The sequence below is a fragment of the Aotus nancymaae genome, unplaced genomic scaffold, assembly GCF_030222135.1.
Source record: "Aotus nancymaae isolate 86718 unplaced genomic scaffold, 86718_ANA_hifiasm-v0.15.2.pri h1tg000025l, whole genome shotgun sequence".
Lineage (NCBI taxonomy): Eukaryota > Metazoa > Chordata > Mammalia > Primates > Aotidae > Aotus > Aotus nancymaae.
In genome coordinates, this window is record NW_026988438.1 from 25,351,051 (window position 1) to 25,369,205 (window position 18,155).

The 18,155-nt window shown below is 42.7% G+C and overlaps 1 protein-coding gene across 8 annotated transcripts in view; it reads left to right on the plus strand.

Moving 5' to 3' along the window:
* The window catches only part of HERPUD2 (HERPUD family member 2), a 97,660-nt gene that overhangs the window by 66,816 nt on the left and 12,689 nt on the right, over positions 1–18,155 (plus strand). For 7 of the 8 annotated variants that reach the window (XM_064380458.1, XM_064380459.1, XM_064380460.1 and 4 more), the window contains 2 exons: positions 4,061–4,305; positions 6,135–10,463. The gene's annotated coding sequence lies outside the window, so the exon portion shown is untranslated. Of the gene's footprint in view, positions 1–4,060; positions 4,306–6,134; positions 14,425–15,498; positions 17,846–18,155 lie in introns of those variants that run through there. The other variant, XM_064380457.1, reaches the window with a different exon arrangement.

Below are 18,155 nucleotides of genomic sequence, written 5' to 3' on the forward strand. Positions count from 1 at the left end.
AAAAATATAAAAAATTAGCTGGGTGTGGTGGCAGGCACTTGGAATCCCAGCTACTCAGGAGGCTGAGGCAGGAGAATCGCTTGAACCCAGGAGGCGGAGGTTGCAGTGAGCCGAGATCCTGCCATTGGACTCCAGCCTGGGCAACAGAGCAAAGCTCTGTCTCAAAAAAAAAAAACCAAAAAACAAAATACCCTCTCTGGGCCCCACCCTAGGCCAAATGAGATTGGAATATCTGAGGACAGAGCCTGGGTGATGGGTATATTTTTCAACTTTCTAGATTATTTTAAATACACCCGGTATTCACATCCAGTGGCCTAGGACAAATGCCTCCTGGGAGAAAAAACACACCTGTCCTTCCTGTCCTCCCAAAGGCAGCCAGAAAGGATAAACAAATGAGCAAACAAGGCACCAATTTCTTCATTTCTCAATGTCTAAGCCTGTTGTTGAAAAGATACAGAAGATATCATTTTGCTTACTTCCTTAATTAAATCCTTAGGTTAGAAGTTTAGATATGAAGTTACAGGATATTTTTGAGACTTTAAAAAACTCAGTTTCACTAGAAGTGGAAAAGGAGTGATTATTTTAATTCTGGAAATTTTCAGTTTAAAATCTTTGTCCATTGGTAGATGAAAAATAGTTTCTCATGTGTGTAATATGTATTTCTTGACTGTTCCCTATATGCCATTACTCCATTGGACAGTGACTTTAATTTGAAAGTGTGTCGATCTTCACTGAGATTCAGCATCTTTTCATATACCTGGTAGCTAATTATAGTTCTTTTTTTTTGAGGCAAAGTCTCACTCTGTTGCCCAGGCTGGAATGCAGTGGCATGATCTTGGCTCTCTGCAACCTCTGCCTCATGGGTTCAAGCGATTCTCCTGCCTCAGCCTCTCAAGTAGCTGGGACTATAAGCATGTGCCACCACACCCAGCTAATTTTTTGTATTTTTAGTACAGATGGGGTTTCACCATGTTAGCCAGGATGGTCTCGATCTCGTGACCTCATGATCCACCCGCCTTAGCCTTCTAATTCTTTTGTGTAAAGCTCACTCTAGCTGTGGTAAAAGTGGATGGTGGGAAGGGGAGGGGGCCAGAACAGCAGACAGAGATCTGTCCAGAGGCCATTGCAGTGGTGCAGGTGTGAGAAGTGGGGCCCATGAGAATGGGTCAGGTTTGAGATGTATTGCAGGGGTGGGACTAATAGCATTTGCTGATGGATTGCATGTGAACTATGAAGGGAATCGATGATTTGGAGGTTTTCAGGCTGAGCAACTGAGTGGGTGGTGGCCTCATTTTCTGAGCTGGAGAAGGCAGGAGCCTGAGGTATAGTGGCTGGGAGGAGGGGCTGGTGGCTGGTCTTACTCAGCTGGAAGCTCAGGAGAGCTGGGCCAAGTTTCCAGGCCTGCCTGTCCTAGGGGCTGGGAGAGATGTGCTGTGTTGTAGAAGCTGGTTCAGGGGATCAGTCTCTCCCTGCAGGTGAGGAGGGACTCACAGCAGCAGAAGCCTGTTCTTTCCACAGCCTAAGACACTATCTTTCATATATGTTTTGTGAAGATTTTTCCCTGCTTCTCTGTTTTCTGATTTTTAAAAGTGAATCTTAGAAGCAGTTTTCTTTATTTAAATACATACAAATTATACATTTAAAATAGAACATGGCATGACGGAGAAGTATAAAGATTTGCTAATTTATGTCTATACTCTTGGACTTGTATCATGTTTCCAAATCTTTATAAACATGTTGCAATGAACATTTTTGTGTATATGTGTGTGCTTACATATTTGTTAAATTATCCCTTAGGATAGATACATTTCCAGGATTTCAATTGCTGCATCAGAATATAATATAAAAAGTATAAGGTCATTTCATTGATCCTTTTGTTTTAGTCCCTGATACCTCATTGAATCCAGGGCCAAGTTCAGTCCTCCTTCTACTGCTCCAGATGGCTCCCCTTTATCCCTCTCCCATCAGGACCCCTAATTGCCCCCATTCCCCCAATGCTCCTTCTCAGAGCCACACTTCCTCTCACTACCAGCCAACCCCTACCCTTCTGGAAGTCCACCAGTCATTTTTTTTTTTTTTTTTTTTTGCCCAGGCTGGAATGCAATGGCATGATCTCGGCTCACTACAACCTCCACCTCCCGAGTTCAAGTAATTCTCCTGCCTCAGCCTCCTGAGTAGCTGGGATTACAGGCATGCGCCACCACACCCGGCTAATTTTGTATTTGTTAGGTGGGGTTTCTCCATGTTGGTCAGGCTGGTTTTGAACTCCTGACCTCAGGTGATCCCCCTGCCTCAGCCTCCCAAAGTGTTGGGATTACAGGTGTGAGCCACTGTGCCTGGCCCCACCAGTATTTTAACACGTCTCTTATAGTTGCACTGAAGCCACCATTGAGGATATTCAGAATTTTGCAGTGGAATCTGGTTAGAAAACTAACAGAGTACTAATAATATTTAGAAGTATTATGTAATAGAGGAAAGGTTATGGGGATCAGAGAGATCTAAGTGTATATTTTAGTCTTACCCCTTATTAGCTAAAATGTAAAGAAATTTTAAGCCTGTGGGTATGTGCTTTAAAAAGCACCTTGGGCAAGTCATTTATACTCTGTGTGAGCCTCAAGCGCTCAATTAAAATGGATAGAATATCACCATCTCCTAGGATTTGCATGAGGGGTGCATGAAAAAGCATGTGAAACACACAGGCTCATACCTGGTATGCAATAGCCTTCGTTTATTTTTGTTTGCTTTCCTTTGATACATTTTCCCTTGCTTGCATCATCTTAGAAATTATAGCTAAATATTAGAGCTCTTTGTATCCTCAATAAAAAAAGACATGGACTTAGATAACATTTTACTACAGAATCGGCTGAGATTTGTGTTGCTCCTCAAATCTAGGAAGCACATTAGGTAGAGGCTGAATGATAAAGCTCTTTTTTCTGAGCCACAGTGGAAAAAACTGGAGGTTTCCTGTATCACTCTGATGGTATTCTGCTTCCTTCACCAATGCAATTCCATTATTGCAGTGAAGAAAATGCACAACGATACCTGGATGAAGGGGGACTCCATGGAATGTGAAGTTGTTTGAAATGGTGTGAGTGGCATGCATTAAGATGCCAGGTTTTTATTTCATTTCTCTTCAGCTTGCAAACACTTCAGTAACCTGAAAAGATGCTGGAGCCAGTGGGGCAGGGAGTCCAGCCAGGAGGTCCAAACGCCATTTCCACACCAGGATTACTAATGGGCATTGTCATCTTCAAACCACTGAGCTTCTTTAATTTTGGGGAGACAACAAAAATGAATCAAAACGATAATGTAGTTCTAACTTGTGAGAAAAATGATGTCAGCCAAACCCAGTGTCCTTGAGCCAGGCTGACCTGCCCAGCGCTATAAGGGCAGTTGCCAAATAGGCACCTAGCAGTGCATCAGCTCAGTGGGCTCAGTTTTGGATGCTAAATTCCAGTTCTACTCTTGTTGTGCCTGGCTTCTGCGAGGACTTGATCTCACAGTGTCAGCCCTACTTTTGCCTCATGGATTTTGTGTTTGAACTTTGTTTTTCTGATTTTGACACTCAGATGGCCTCCGAACTCAAGCTCTGGCCTCCTTCTTCCTGACTGCTTCGAGTAGACCCAAACCTATTTTTTGCCCACGGACAAAATACCTATCTGGGCTCTAGTCATGCTACCTTAGTCACCTAAATATCAGCAATGCTGATTCCTAACCACCCTGACTATTGTCATCAGAAGGTGCCCTGATTATATTGGGAAGTCTTGCTCCTTGTCTGGGGCCCAAGGCCCTCTTTTGAAATTTTAAGACCCATCTGTAGGTAGGTGGGTAGGGTCATCATTTGCTTAGCAGCCAAACCAAAATGTTGCATACTCCCTGTGGTAGGTAGAATGATGATCCCCCATCAATCTCCACATCCCATGCCCCTGAACCTGTGAGTATATCATGTGACATGGCAAAGGAGAATGAAGGTTGCAGAAGGAATTAAGTTGCTAATCAATTGACCTTATGATCGAGAAATTATTTTGGATTATTGAAGCAAGTCTAATGTAATTATTAGGGTCCTTTAAGGTGGAAGAGGGAAGCAGAAGAGGAGGTCAAAGTGAGAGAGAGATTTGAAGATGCTTCACTGCTGGCTTTGAAGATGGGGAAAGGGACCACAAGGAGGCCTCCAGGAGCTGGAACAAGCAGAGAAAGATTATTCCCTAGAGCCTCCAGGGGGACACAGTCCTGCTGACGACTTGATTTATCCCAGGACGATCCATGTCTGACTTCCTGCTTCTAGAGTTGTAAGACAATGTATTTGTATCCTTCAAAGCGACTAAGTGGGTGGCCATGTTATAGCAGTAACAGGAAATTAATGTACTCCTCTACAAAGAACTTCTTCCTATTCAATAATGAATTTTTATAAATGAAACAAAAAAATCCATCTTTGAACATGGAAGGTTAAATTGTCACTTAAAATGGCTGGATTACTGAATATAAATTGGTCTTTTTCTAGCCAAAATGCTGATGTTTGGAAACCAGAGAGGATCAGCTGCTCCTTCTCTTACTAAGATAGATGGTCAGTAAGAGGAAGTCCCCTTTGATTTTAGACAGAAGCTCTGGGAAGGCCCAGTATCTGTTCTGCCTTGATCTTGTCTCTGGTCATCTGATGGCAAGGAAAGGTGAATGTAGAGCAAGCAGTTGGTCCAGAAGACAGTGTGCCCCAGTGCCTGGGCAGCCTGGCCTGTCTGCCACCCCAGGTCTCTATAGAGCTCAGAATAGCCCACCTGAAGCTGTCTCCAGACCCCTCTCAGCAGCCTGAGGGAGAGCAAATGACCACACGCAGAGATGTTTGTTCTAATTCAGTGTCCATGTTCTTCCTGCCAAGGAGTCACCTGCTTTTGGACTTGACCCCTGCATGTCCTTGGGGGAGAAGTGGCAATGGTGGGAGAGGCCAGAGGAAAATCTAAAGGAGGAGCTGACTTGGGATTCCCATCCTGCCAGTCACCCAGCAACCTCTGCAGGGTGTGCAAAGCCCTGCTCTGCATCTCTGCAGGCAAACTCAGGCTGTAAAATGAATGCAAGGCAGGTGTGGCAATGAGGAAAAGAGGGCAAGGGGAGGAGTAACTGTGTAGCTTGATTAAAATGTTAACTCTTAACCTTTTAACAATTCTAACCTGAAAAATATTGACAGCTAATATGGATAAGGTACTTTGCAATTTGTTATCTCATTTTATTCTCCACCTATTTTATAGTATAGTGAACATTTACAATGTATCTTAGTCTATTCAGATTCCTATGACAAATATACTGTAGACTGGAGGTCTTAAAGAAAAATGTGTATTTCTCACAGTTCTGGAGGCCGGGAAGTCCAAGATCAAGGTGACAGCTGATTCAGTGCCTTCTTCCTGGTTTCCATTTGGCCATCGTCTCACTGTGTCCTCACATGGTAGAAACAGATCAAGAGAGCTGTAAGGACATGAATCCTATTCATGAGGGCTCCAGGTTCATGATCTAATTACCTTTTAAAAAGAGTCATCTCTACCAACAGATTAGGGGTTAGTATTAGGGGTTAGAATGTTGGGGGTATATATTCAGTTCATAACACCATCTGACAGGCAATATTCTAAAATATTCATGAAAATCTAACTAGTTTAGGTAATAGAGTTTGGATGTGGTGGCAGTTTGGATGGAGTCTGAAGAAGTTATCCTTTACAATATTGCTCTATGGAAAAGAGGCTTGTTCTTTAAGTGAAGAGTGCATGAGGCTTTCCCCTAATGACTGCTGATCTGGCCCAGGCTTCCTAGTTGCTCCTGTCAAGTCAGGGGCTTAGGATGCAGCCCCTTCAGTTCCCACATAGCCATGCCCATCACAGGCAAGGTCACCTGTGAGGGCTCCTTTCAGAAAACTGCAGTGTGGGGAACAACCCTTCTTGCTGTGTGGGTGAGGAAAACCCAGGTCAATCCTTCTCAGTCGACTACTTTGAGAACTCTTTAAAGAGCTTGAAAAATATCCTTCCCAGGCTCCGCCCCAGGCTAGTGAACTCAAGTCAGGGTTGTGAAACATTGGCCTCTCTTAGAACAAAGGCCTGGAAAACCTTTCTGTGTCACATGACAAAAATCTTTTTCTTAACCCCTGACCCAACTAGAGCTGCAGACAAAACAAGCAAATGGACACACCAAGACACAACTGGTTTCTGAAGGTTTCATCCGGTTACATCAAAGATGCAGAAGCTACAACTCTGTGCACATCCTTAGTCAAATTCTTAAACTGAAAATTTAGATGAAAGTGATTGCTCAAAATATATGGGCATTTCAGAGACTTTTCAGACAAATTTCCTGATAAAAAACATAGTCTCTCCAGAAGTGGGAAGAGTGCCATTTCTTTGAGCCTTTGCTAATAACGTACATTTATACTTAAAAAGTTTTGCCAATTCTTAAATGAAAATACAACAAATATTCATTGAGTAATCACTGTGCAAAGCACTACATTGAGCAATGTGTTATTTTAACTTCAAAATGTTTAGTTGCTTGCTGAGATTGAACATCTTTTCAGAAATTCAATATTACACATACATATATATTTTCTATTTGTAAAGCTCACACTGGCCGTGGCAAGATGATAAATGCACAGTGGGAGGGGACTGGGGGTCCAGAATGGAGATAGGGAGACAAGTCCAGAGGCCATTGCAGTGCTGCAGGTGGCATCCGAGGGTGGCTGGGCTGGGTGTGAGAAGTGGAGGTGGTGAGAAGGGGTCACACTTGGGACATGTAGGGGGAAAGCTAATAGTGTTTGTTGATGGATATGGGCTATGAGGGGAAGAGGGGAAACAAGGATGACTTGGAGGTTTTCAGGCTGAGCAACTGAGTGGGTGGTGGCCTCACTCATTTCCTTAGGTGGGGGAAGACAGGATGGTGGGGAAGGGTGGATCAAGATTTCTTTTAAGTGCAAGATGCCTATTAGACAAGTGGAGATGCTGAGTCAGCAGTTGGATTTACAAGCATGGAAATCAGGAGGATTAGGTTGAAGATACAGATTTGCAGGCCAGAGTACAGATAGTTTCTAAGGCAGTGAGAATGGGTAACATCTCTTAGAGAAAGAGAAGAGATAGAGAAATGAAGACTGAGAACTGGGGCATGTAATAATTTAAAAGTTCTGGGAGAGGAGCAGAATCTAGCAAAGGAGAGAAAATGAACAACTGGGGAGTCAAGAGATCTAATGAGTTTGCTGTTAAAGAAACCTAAGGAAAAAATATTTCAATAGTGTTGGCCAGGCAGGGTGGCTCACACCTGTAATCCCAGCACTTTGGGAGGTGCGAGGTGGGTGGATCACTTGAGATCAGGAGTTTGAGACCAGCCTGGCTAACATGGGGAAACCCAGTCTCTACTAAAAATATAAAAATTAACCAGGCATAGTGGTGTGTGCTTGTAATCCCAGCTACTTGGAACACTGAGGTGGGAGAATCACTTGAACTTGGGAGGCAGAAGTTGCAGTGAGCCCAGATTATGCCACTGCACTCCAGCCTGGATGAAAGAATGAGACTGTTGCAAATGTCTCAAGAAGAAAAAGTGTCAACTGTGTTCAGTGAGATGGGGACAAGAAATTGATGTAAACTTTGACCATATGTTTGTTAAGTGCTGCTTTCTTGGTGCAGTGAGGACAGAATCATGATTACAGTAGTTGAAGAGGAGATGGTGACAAATCTCTTGAGAAATTTTGTGATGAGGGGAACAGGTAAGTGGAATAAAATATGTATCTGACCTTGGAATCTGGGAAGGATTTAAAAACAATATGTTCATAGGCTCATGGGAATGTTCTTCTCTGTGGGAGAAAGGGATGGTGCCAGAGGGAGAGGGAATAATGGCAGAACCTTTTACTTATCAATGAGGAAGTCAAGAGAGAATGGAGTATAGACTACAAGGGGAAGGATTAGCTTTGGTTTTTCAGGGATATTTCTTAGGCAGTGAAAATGGAATAAGGGGTACAAATGCAGACCAGTTCATGGATTTAATGGGAGATGTGGACATCCATCTTGCACCCACATATGTTGACTGCTTTGTCAGCAACACTCTAGGTACCTCAAGACATGGAGATCAACTTGCTCCTCAATGCCACTTCCAAGTTACTTCACCTTCAGAAACCTCAGACTGAAGAGTCAAGCTTTTCTCTTATCCACTGCAGCCATCTACTCAATACCCTCCAATGCCCGACACCCACCTTCTTTAATTGGTGCCTTTAGCACTCGGATCACTGGCTTTCTCTCCATCATTGCTCATGTAGAACTTTGGGTAACTCACTGTGTCCACAAGTTATGAGTCCAATAACCTGTTGCTCCAGATGCTTGATTTCCTCAACTCCAGTGCCCTTGAGGTGAGGTCCACCTCACCCTGCTGATAGTGGCAGGAGGCAGTCAAATGTCCAGGCAGATGGGGTGGGTCCCCAGTGAAATCACACCTTCAAACCAAAGACAGTTCAAAGCCTGAAAGCCAAGCTACAAGTCTTGGACCAGATTGAGAACCTCTCTTCTTGTTTGGTGTGCTTTCCTCTGATTGAGCCCCACCTTTCACCTATTTTACATATATCTGTCCTTCCCTAGTTAGTTTCTTACACTGTGTTTCTTACCCACCTTTGAGTAGTGCCTTTGTTTTAGCCTTTCTTGCATACTCACAAACCAATCAGCATGTACTCCCCCATTCTGAGCCTATAAAAGCCCCGGACTCAGCTACACTTTTTGGGGACTGCCTGCCTTTTCAGGTGGAGGGAGCTACCCTCTCTTAATCCTTCCTCTGCTGAGAGCTGTTGCTCAGTAAAACTCTCAGCCCTGCTCACCCTTCAGCTGTCAATGTAACCACATTCTTCTTGGAAACAGGACAAGAAATTGAGACCCACTGAATGCGAGTACAAAAAATGCTGTAACACCCCGTTTGGGGCTCCGGGGTCGCTGGCATCCCTGTTGAAGCACCATCACATTCCCCTTGTTGGGATCCCGGGGCACAAGGTGGAGGCAGGTCAAGGCATACCCAGCCTGGCCCAGCTGTGGGCTGAGCATGGATCCTGTGGTGGACATGGCATCTGGCCCAAGCACAAACCAGGTGTGGCCTGGCTGGCCGAGTGGGCAGGGTGCCTCCTTTTGTGAGCCCAGGGCTGAGTGAGGCTGAGCTGTGGATTTTGGCAGCTGTGGACATCTCCATCTGGCCAAGCAGCACTGAAAAATCCTGCATCACTGCCACTTGCTTACAGGGTCATAATGGAGATCAGGGAGTGCATCTTTTAAGGAGACTAAGGTAAAGCATGTCCTCCAGTGCCAGCCATGTTTCAGTCAGAAGAAAAAGGGGAAAACAGGCTGGGAGAGGTGCCTCTTGCCTGTAATCCCAGCACTTTGGGATCTTGAGATGGGCAGATCACCTGAGGTGAGGAGTTCGAGACCAGCCTGGCCAAGATGGTGGAACCCTGTCTCTACTAAAAATGCAAAAATTAGCTGGGCATGGTGGTACACACCTGTAATCCCAGCACTTTGGAAGACTAAGGCAGGAGTATCACCTGAGCTCAGGAGTTTGAGACCAGCCTGACCAACATGGTAAAACCCATCTCTACTAAAAATGCAAACATTTGCCAGGAATGGTGGCACACCTATAATTCCAGCTACTTAGGAGGCTGAGGCAGGAGAATCACTTGGATCTGAGAGACAGAGGTTGCAGTGAGCCAAGATCACACCACTATACTCCAGCCTGGGTGACCGGAAGGAGACTTCTCAAAAAAAAAGAAAAAGGAAAATAACTTTTAGGGTATGGATGGAGATTACAGAGAATTTTGCTGATGATAGGTGGTTAATTTGGGAGGATGAAAAGCGTAGGTGATTAGGTCTAATTGAGGCACTACAAGTGGGTAGGGTAAGCATGCCTCTGATTATGCTGAGGACTGAAGCAAATGGGATGTGAGGCATAATGGGATTGGTCCTTCCTTTGAGGAAGGAGGGCTGTCAAAAGAAAGCTGTAGATTATTTAGCTGTTGAGCATATAAGGTGTGGGCCCTTCTCAGTAGCAGCTGGAGAGGCAACTCCCAGAGCACTGGTAACTTGGGGAAGGACCAAGGTGGCTGATCTTTCTTTCAGATGTCCTCAGACAAAGTCCTTGGGGCTGGTTCCAGGTGTCCTCTTGTGGCAGCTAAGCATCTACTCCAGGTGGCTGGTGTTTCGCTTGAGGATAGGGAATGACTCCTTAGAGCAGATGGAAGGTTTCCCCAGCAGCTTTATATGTGACTCTCATATATGTTTTATTTTTTCCTGCTTATTTGTTTTCTGATTTGTTTGTAACTGAACCTTATGCATTAAGCATTTTTCTATTCATATTTTATTTACAATTATATTTTTATGTTGCATAATATTGTGTGGTATCAAGCATAAAATGTGCTATTTTGTTTCCTTACTGTTGGATATGTATGCTATTTCCAAATCTTTGCAAATATATGTCACAATGAACATTTCTATGTATATATGTATATTTTATTTGCCAAGTTATTACTTAGGATAAATTTCCAGGATCAGAATTATTGGATTGAAATATGGGAAAAGGGCTGGGCACAATGGCTCATGCCTCCCAAAGTAATCCCAGCACTTTGGGAGGCCGAGGCAAGTGGATCACCTGAGGTCAGGAGTTTGAGACCAGCCTGGCCAATATGGTGAAACCCAATCTCTATTAAAAATAAAAAATTAGCCAGGTGTGATGGCAGGCACCTGTAATCCTAGCTACTGGGAGGCTGAGGCATGAGAATCACTTGAACCCAGGAGACAGAGGCTGCAGTGAGCCAACATTGTGCCACTGCACTCCAGACTGGGCCACAGAGTGAGGCTCAGTCTCAAAAAAAATCTCAAAAAAAAAAAAAAAAAAAGATATATGTGTAAGGTTTACAGCCATTTCCATGATCCATTGGTTTTAGTCCATAATACATCATCTAACTCCGGAGGAAGTTTAGTTCTCCTTTCATGGCTCCAGGCTGCTCCTCTTTCCTTTATCCATCTCCAGATACAGTTTCTCAATTTCCTCTGACCCCCAAACATTCCTTTTTAGCACCATATTTCCTCTTACTAACAGCTGTCACTCTTACCCTCCAGAATTCTGTTGGTAAACTTAACAGGTCTCTTGGATTTTTGTTGCAGCTGCCATGAAGATAGTCAGAAGAATTTGTTCCTGAATCTGATTTAAATAGTACAGTGTTTGGAGGTATCATGTTACAGAGGAAAATATTTGAGAGCTGGAGAAACCTAAATTGAATTTTAGCCTTAGCATTTCCTAGCTAAAAATGCTATAAAATATATGCAGATGTAGATGTGATATGAAAATTACCTTGAGCAAGTCTTTTATACTCTCTAAGCTTAACGCGTTGAACTATAAAACGACTCTAATGAGAACATTTTCATAGAGTTGATGTGTGAGATAGAGGCAAATGTGAAAATGCCTTCTGGCACATGTCTGGTGTGCGAAAATTATTACTGTTGCTCATTTTTTTTTCTGTATTCATTGGCTTTTGATCATTTTTGGAACAAATGACTCAATGTAGCTGTTGGTGGTATCATTGCCTGTCAGCCAAAACTCCCAAGAAATACATCTGCAGCGGAACAGATTTGCCTGTGTTACTTGTTGCAACAAAGGAGACCACACACCATAAGGAAATCAGGAAGCATTTCAGGATTTAAACCTATTAGGCGGTTTTGGGGGGGTGTTTGAAGAAGCAGGGTACTCTCCTGTGTTGGATACTGTCAGGAAATAAAATTAAATATATGCATGGACAGCTTAATATTTTACCTAGGAAGTGGCAGAAACGGAATGGAACTGAAGATATAATTGGCAAAAAGGCAATGGCCACTCATGTGAGCTCAGAGAGGAAGAAATTGGATTGCTTTTTTATAGTATTTCCAGTATTGTTGTGTTTGTACTCAGACATAACTTTCGAGGAATTTGACTTTTATCCTACTCTATCGTGGTCCCACATTGAATTCATCTGACGTCGGTGTTCTGTGAAATTGTTTATCTTCAGTGGACCATCATGGTCTTGCTGATAGTGCAAGCAGACAGCTTTTGGATGTTTTTCTTCTAATTCTCACTTTTGGTCAACAGCAGATGAAGTTAGGCCACAGGAAGTTGATCCATGATATTGAGGTTTTTCACCATTACTGTGATTCTGCCTGTTGGGAGGCTGTCCAGAGAACATTCTTTGTATTTGAACAAGTTAGTACCTCTTATTCCTTTTGTTATTAAACAAGTTGTTGAACGATCTGACATGACAATGGCTATGCGTTTTAGACTCAGTACAAGATGCATCAGTCAAGTGGTTTCTAGGCAACTGTGAAAGACAACACAACTATTTATTAGTCTTTCAAGTCCAGGGGACAAGGTGACTAACTCCAGGCCATGAAAACATGAGCCAAAGTCCAAGTGGGTCTGCTCTACGGATCTATGTCATGTGCCTTTCTTTCAGTCTAATCACAGACTGTTCCATCTCTCCAATTGTACATATGTTGGTGACACAGGGAGTGTTTACTATAGCATGAATTCCCCTTTAACTAGTAAATTTAACTAGTTTATTTTGGGCCTTCACATTACAGGGAGTTTGTACTTAAGAGTAATACTGTATGGGGCATAGACCCTATGGAATGACAGTCACTTTTACAAAAAAAAAAAAAAAGAAAAAGAAAAACCAAACCCTCTACTTCTAATTTTACTAATTTTATATGTTATTCCTGTAACAATTACAGGGAAAGATAAATAAATCTTCATGTATTTATGTATATGCATGTATATCAACATAAAAATAAATGATAAATGTAAATATTTTAACTATAACTTTAAAATATAATTGACCTGTTGAAATATGTTAAAACCATATATATATATATTATACTATATCATCTTAATACATTGTAATGATTTTAACAATCAAATCACATCAATTATCTTATGTAACATTCCTATTTTCTTTAATGATTGCACTAGTCTACTCAACCTGTTAGGTGGTTTTGGGGGGTATTTGAAGAAGCAGGGCACTCTTACAACACTCCAAGGAGCCACCTCAAGAGTTCAGCCCGGAGCCCAACTTATATAATGTATATTATTATATGTAGCCAAAGTAACCAGCGTTCTGCCCCAAACACAAAAGAAAGCTAGAACACTGTTGAATTGTTTTACAATTTTAGCCAATTTCAACAAATTTAAGTTAGCAAAACAAAGGTATGTAATCATAAAAGTCATTTGCATACCCTGTTAATTTGTAGCCATCTTAAGAAATAAGGGTAAATTAAAATTTTATTAAATCCTTTGAATCTCATTATTACAAATTGTCTAGGTGTCAAAGATTATTTATTGATTCAATTTAATATTTGTCTTAGGTCTTAAAGTTGCTAAAGGTTATGATTTTAATTAACGTATTAGCTCCTTCTGTTTTGTTTATAATACTAAAAAATTTTTTAAGATTAAATGCTTTAAAATAGTATCTATTTTTACAATTCAATTTAATTATACAGTGACTCTCTTGATGAGAGGTTCCCATTACTAGCTCCTTTTCACAGATAAATAAACTATCTACTAAGTATTCATGAACTATTTAGTACAGTTAGGCATCATTCTGAAGGGTTCACAACTTAATCAATTTCATTTTGATACTGTGTTTTATACATTGTGGCTATTTGATGTGGATCTAGACAATGATTCCCTTTTGTAATTTCATCTTATGGATAAGTTTTGTTACATATGCTAAGAGTGTAAGTGAGCCACTTCTATGAATATTAGGTGTGTTTTAAAGAAAAGAATTCATGTAAATATCTGTTTTTTTAAAGCCAATCAATATTTATATAGGTATGAAACAATGTGTACGTTTGCCTTTTAACTATAATATAGCATTTGGGCAAACAAAGACATTTAAAGTGAAAAATATTTTCTATTGCTGATACTTATACTACTCACATTATTGTTGAGGTTATAATGAACTCATAATTAAAATTAAAATAGTTTTTATACTCTTTAAAGGGCAAAATAAAAAGTAATTATATATATAATCATTTTGTAAATGATATAATTTATAAATCCCTGAAAATTATAGCTTCATCTAGCAAAAATATAATCTCTTAAGCAGCAGTTGCATAAACTAATAAGGAAAGGGCACAATTAAATTTTTTTCTAAGCAAGACAAAGGAAAGCTCTGAGTTTCCTGGTATAGTTTTGGAAGTGCAATAGTTGAATTGTTTGAAGAGTGAATTAATTTTGTAGGCACACATTTTTGTTTTCAGGCTGTGAAGTTTGGGGGAGATCTTAACAGTGGTGGCAGTGGTGGGATCCATGCATGGCATCTGGAAGAAGGAGAGAAAGGAAGAGAAAGAGGGGAGGAGAGAGGAGGAAAATGAGGCCTTGAAATATCCTAACAGTTCCTTGGATGGAAGGAGGAACAGGGTGAGCATAACCTGGCAGCTTAGGCGGGAGCTGAGTGGAGGGGCGGGGGAGCTCTATCTTCATATTTGGGAGGCCCCCCTTGCTGTGAGGGGCCAGCTGTGCACCAGCGCTCTGTTCAGAAGAGCTACTTGCAGTGGGATGACACATAGTTCATCTTCTAGCAACTGGACCTTTCCCCGGACTTCAGCTGTCTCCTCTTGTTCTTGGCCTGGACTTCTCTTCCTACAGGTCCTCCTAAGGAACTGAGTTGATCTTCAGCTCTCAGGGTTTTCTGGTAGGCTCCAGGTTTCTTCTGACATCCTAAAGGCCAATGCTCTTTACGAAAGATTCTAGCTCCACAGCCTCCTTCCTGTCAGAGCTGAGAATATCAGTAGTTTTGCATTTCTCCTGAATCAGTGGACATGTTTTTCTTCCAGCTGTGTCCCTCTTTTAACATAAAGTTGGATTTCAGCTGATTAATATATCTGAAAAAAAAAAAAGGTATGAAAAGTCCAAATATGGCTGCACGTGTCCCAGACTCTCACAAGAGGCTGAGGAAGTCGAGGTCAGGCTCAGGTTGGGCGGGGTCATGGTGGCCTCCCTACTCACTTTCCTAAGGATGTTCTCCAAGGGACGCTGCACAGAGGGTACCCGGGGCACCATCCTGTAGCCTTGGCTCCACAAGACCACACTCCACACACACCACAGAGCGACCCCAAGGGTTCAGCCCAAATCCCACATCAGTGCCTGGGAAGCAGCACTGGGACCTTGGTAGAGGGCCAGACAGATTCAGCGAAGAATGCCTGTGCCCTGGGACTGGCCAGCACATCCAGTTCCCTCCCTCCTCTCTCTCGTAATCACATACATGAGACATAAGGAAACGCTGAAAGACTAGTACAATGAACGTCCTTATATGTACCTGCTAGATAGAACAGTTGACATTTTCTGATATTTACTTCTACTTTTGTCTCTTTTTTTATGAAACATTTCAAAGTAATAGATGACTTGACATTTCAGCATGCATTTGAAAATCACATGCACATTGTACTGCATTTCCATATGTCACTGCGCTCCTTTGTTACACTCATTTTCCAGATGAGGAAAGGGACTGAAGCCCAGAGAAAGAAGTTACACAGGAAATTGCAGACCTGAAATTTACATCTAGTTCTCAGTAACTCTGAAGGCTGTAAGAAGATTTTTACAGTGATCTTTCTGACTGCGTGGAGGAGAAGGCCTGAGGTCAGTGCCTACGTGTTCTCAATCTCCCTGGCACTCTCTTATCTCCCTTTTCAGCAAAGAGAGGGCGCTCCTCAGGTACAGAATGCTTGCAGGCACAAAGTCTCTCTCAAACTTAATAAGGTATTTTACATTCATATTTCATTTTATACTTATCTATCATTTATGGCTATATTTTTGCATATGTCCATGTTTTATATTTTAAAAATGCATGGCAGTGGATATAAAGATTTTTATATATATATTTACTTAAGTAAAAGTGTTATAATACTGATAGTACCTGGCAAAAAATTATAGCAAAAATTGTCCCTTCGATAGGTGAATTACTGAAGCTTTAGAAATACTGTTGCAAGCCGTGTGAAAGGGCTGCTATGGGTATAAACCACCCTTCCTCTGGCTGGGTCTGAACCTTAGGGGTGTTTCTGATTCCTAGTCCCATCCCCTCTTGTCTTGGCTGCCTGGGGGAAGACGAGAAGCCGCCATTGGTGTGGCCTCAGTCGAAGGAGGAACTGTGGTGAGTCTTCTCCCTGGCCCCCTTTCCCACCTGTCCTGACATATTTCTTCTGTTTTGCATTCCAAGTGCCAGCGACTGTTTTGTGTCAAATCTGCCATGAAATGTGCATCTTTCCCATGAGCAAAGGAAGAGGTGGGGGTGCTTGCTCATCCCTAAGCCCTGGTTGATTTCTCAGATGCATTCTAAATAGCCAAGCAGGATCCTCTAATAATAACAATAACAACAATGTTAGTAATAATTTCCTGTGGCCCAGACATGTAAACCAGTCCAGAAACAACCATGTGTGTGCAACTGGCCTTTTCCCACGGCTTCAGTAGAGGCTGATGTTATTCCTGTGGCCCAGCCAGGGCACCATCCTGAAGAAGGCAGAGCCAGCGTGCTGTGGGAGTTGAGGAAGAGAGCTGACACCTGAGCACATCCGCTGTGCCTGGCCCCTGAATTTGCCATGTGCGGTGCACAATAACTAGAAATACACTTAATCCTAGACTGTATTAGTTGTAAAAGGTCTAGTAAAATTTTACAAAATAATATCCAGAGAGAAGATTGTTTTTAATATGAAATATCAAGCGAGTGGGGAAAAGAGGGCAATTAAAAAAATAGTGGAGCTGGGCACAGTGGCTCATGCCTGTAATCCCAGCACTTTGGGAGGCTGAGGTGGGCGGATCGCCTGAGGTCAGGAGTTCGAGACCAGCCTGGCCAACATGGCTAAACCCCGTCTCTACTAAAAATACAAAAATTAGCCAGGCATAGGGGCACATGCCTATAATCTCAGCTACTCAGGAGGCTGAGGCAGAATTGCTTGAACCCAGGAGGCAGAGGTTGCCATGAGCTGAGATCATGCCACTGCACTCCATCCTTAGCAACAGAAAAAAAAAAGTTGGTTTCTAAGAGTTGAAAGAAGCCATTTAGCAAGAGGGTACCACTGAGGGAGCTCCTAAGTGAGGTAGCCAAGGACCCTAAACTAGGGCCCACATCACGGTGACGTGTCGACACAAAAGGTGGGTGTGGAATCCAGTGGGGGCATGAAAGAGGGCGTTGTGGAGAGCCCGGGTGCACATGCCTTTGAGAGGGAGTGAACAGAGAATGACAAGGTTTGGGTTTTGTAAGAGCATGTGAAGCCAGTGTCATTATGGAGGTAGTTCCCCGGAGCCCACAATGAGTCATGTGCCTGGCTGATACTGCTCCCCGGCTTTTTGTTGTGGGTTGAAAATCCCATATTTCTAAGGCTATCTTCCTGCTGCTGTGACATGGTGACCATGAGCTGGTAGAATGAGGCTCACTCTTGAGTGACCTGGGTGAGCTGAACATGGTGGCTGGATCTAAGGCTATGGTCTGCTTGGATTGCACGCTCTGCCCCTGCCATCTTCTGGGGCTGGCCCACACCGAGATCTTTCATTCTCACAGCAACCTTTGTAGGAGATACTGTCTTGATCTTCCTAGTTCACAGAAGGATGAAGAGCAGCTCACTGTCTTGCCACGTTTGCAAAGCTAGTAAGTGCGCCAACGCAGGCAACCCAGGCAGCCTGATTCTGGATCCACACTCAAAATCTGCGAGCTGTCCAGATCCCGCCCTGTTCCAGATCTTCCCCCAAATCATAGTCCTTTGGCAAATGTTTCATGGGAGAGGAGACTCAAGATTGCCCGAGGTTTTCATGCGGAGCAATTGCGTGGATGGTGGCATCATTTCCCAAGGTGAGGAACTGGGTGGAGCAGTTCTGGGGGTGGGAGGAGCAAATCACAACTTCCATTTAGCTTGAGACGCTTATTGGACAGTAAAGTGGAGATCAGAGTCAGCAATGGCAAAACTAAGAACAGAGTCTTGTAAAATTTATTATTCCCCCCAGACTCTTTTCTACTCCATCATGAATTTCTACAGACACACTCAAGCATACACATGTATGGAGAGGAAGCATGGTGCAAAAGTCAAACATTGATTATGGAATATAAGGGATGGTACATGAGTATTCATTGTGTTCTTTCCCATAATATTTGAAATTTTTTG